The following is a 2,905-nucleotide window of genomic DNA, read 5'->3' as shown; positions in this document are numbered from 1 at the left end:
TGAAACCCAATGGTCTGCATAACTAATGTACACAAAAAGAAAAGAATGGATGAGGGCTAGATCCCTACTTCTCTTTACCTACTTTTTCCTCAAACTCAATCATTGGCCTTTTGTTAGAAAATCTCAATCTAATTCAAGCTCCTCATTTTACTAAGGAGAAAACTGGAGATTACAGTATCAAAATGACTCAGAGAGCTAGAAAGAAACCAACAAAAGGCTAAAGATGCCCTCCCACTCCCAGAAGCCACACCCAATTCAAATTTTCTAAGATATGATTGCTCAGTTAAGCTCTCACAGAGTAGAATGGTGAGAACCTATAAAGCTTATACTGTGCATCAAGACTTCATGTAGTTAAACTATTTGAATTAGCATTACGCTATAGAGAAATCCCTATTTTTTTCAACTGCAAACTCTCAGCCTTGATCTATATTGTTATCAGGATAACAGAAATATTACATAAAAAATTTCATTCTACCTAAAATCTTTATGCCATGGTGTCTAAAACCCTTCAACAGAAATGCAGAATTGAGCTAGTGACTTTCTTAGTGTCACACTGCTATTTAGTGACAAATTCAAGACCCGAACTCAGTTCTCTTTACTCTCACCATGGTACTTATTCCTCCAAACCACAACCTCGTTCACTTTTGCTTTTTCAAGGAAATGTCTGCGCGAAGGACTGGTGTAGCACTACCCAAGCTGCTCTATAACCTGTTTGCTAACTACAAGTTTACTGTCCTTAAGAACAAGGTCTGTTTGTGGAGAGAAAGGAACCCTTCTCCATTGCTGGTGGGAGTGCAGACTGGTGCAACCACTATGGAAATCAATATGGAGATACCTCAGAGAGCTGAGACCAGAGGTTCCATTTCACCCACCATCCCTCTGCTGGGTATCTTTCCAAAAGAATTAACAGAATCATACCACAGTGATATATGTGCACCTATGTTTATAGCAGCACAGTTTGTAATAGCTAAACCTTGGAAACAGCCCATTTGCCCATCAGTTGGAAACTGGATAAAGAAGATGTGGAATACTGCTCAGCCATAAAGAATGAGTAATTAGTCATTCATAGGAAAATGGATACACATTGAGGATATACTCCTAAGTGAAATAAATAAGTCACACATGTGTAAATACCAAATAGTTTGTCTGGTGTGAAAAACTATAATAGTACATAAGATGCTAATGACATAATTGACAATGTGAAATAGGAAGAAAGGGGCTAAAGGTGTGGGGAAGGTGGGATGGGTAGGGGAAAGGTAATAAGGGAAAAGAAAAAAATATGAGAAAATGAAGAAATGGAAATAAAGTATTTGTAAATGGGGAGGGGAGGAGGAGATGAAGGGAGGGCAGGGACAAGGGGAAAAAATGAGAACCAAGACCTGTCATGTAAAGGTACAAGATCCCAATGATGAATGCAACTGTACTGTATACCTAAAATGTACCAATAAACTCCATGAGAGAGAAAAAAAAAAAAAAGAACAAGGTCTGAGGAATGAACCAGAGACCTACAGTAGTACACTGTAGGCAGGAGGAAGCTGCCCCCTGCTGGGACACAGAGATGATAATTTCAATTTTTTTAAAAAAAAAAAATCTCTAAGAGACTTTTTTTTTTTTTTTTTTTTTTTTTTTTTTTTTTTACCAAGGTTATTATTTTTGGAAATTTTGAGGCAGAGGGCAGAACCACTGAGCTAAATCCCTGGCCCAAGACTTAACTCTTAAATATTCCCTGAGATTCAGTGAGAAATAAAGGAGTCTTGCAGAGATACCAGTACAGGGAAACAAAATGCTTTGCCATCTGCTTTCACAGAAAATTATTTCCCATCTGTAGTCAAATTCACTTTTACAACTGCATCTGCAATTATAACCCCGCTCAGCCTTTGGCTGCTACAGGATGGCTCTAGGGCATATCCATTACAGGGCAGGATGATCTCTAGGGAGAGATCTAGGAGCTATATTCCCTGCCTCTCACCCACCCTAAATCAGAAGGACACAGTGGTTACCATTGTGTGTTGCCAGATATGGTTACAGTGAAGCTCTACAGAGAGGTGTCTGTGATTCCGTTTAAGGCCACAGTAAATGCTACAACTTTAGTATTGAAGGGCTCTGCACCGGAAATAGCACCATCAGGTTGCAACGCTGACTTTTTTTTGTACAATCCTAAAAAAAGGAACTGCCCTCGATAAATCATTTTCCTAATGGAAACGACAGAATTATTCTCCCAGGAGAACAGCACAAACCACACATCCCTCTCAAGGGCAGCAGGAAGGAAATGCAGAGACAAAGCCGCCTGCCTGGGAGGCTCTGCTGAGGTCGCTCATGACAATCTTTTAAGTCATTCCTTGTTTATCATAGACGATAGGGTCCCTCTCACTGAATACACTGTTTATTTTAAAAGAATGTGTATGTACATTCTTAAGTAAAAAAGAAAGTTGTATCTCATTATAAGATACTTTTATTAATAATACCAAAAATTAAATGACAAAATATCACCTTTAGCCTTTGGAGAAGATGGTGCTTTTCTTATTTCTAAGCTTTTTATATTTTTATAATTGAATTATAAGGTGCTTATTATCTACAGTTATTTATTCTGTGATATGTAATCTAACTGGATGTAAACCAGTAACAGGGTGCACTTCGTAAAGTGGAGAAGATGTAGATAACATTGTGTGATTTTAAAATCAAAACTAGTAAGTCACAGACACTTATCTCCTCCATCCATCACATTGCTTTCATTAAGATGAAAATAAAGTGTTTGTAGATGGGGAGGGGAGGAGGGGGTGAAGGGAGGGCAGAGGTAAGGGGAAAAAATGAGAATCAAGACTTGCCATGTAAAGGTACATGATCCCAACAATGAATGTAACTGTACTGTATCTCTAAATGTACCAATAAACTCAATAAAAAAAAA

The sequence above is a fragment of the Fukomys damarensis genome, unplaced genomic scaffold, assembly GCF_012274545.1.
Source record: "Fukomys damarensis isolate Sample0158 unplaced genomic scaffold, DMR_v1.0_HiC HiC_scaffold_24, whole genome shotgun sequence".
NCBI classification, from domain to species: domain Eukaryota; kingdom Metazoa; phylum Chordata; class Mammalia; order Rodentia; family Bathyergidae; genus Fukomys; species Fukomys damarensis.
The sequence above is the reverse complement of the archived record's forward strand: the minus strand, read 5'-3'. Positions refer to the sequence as shown.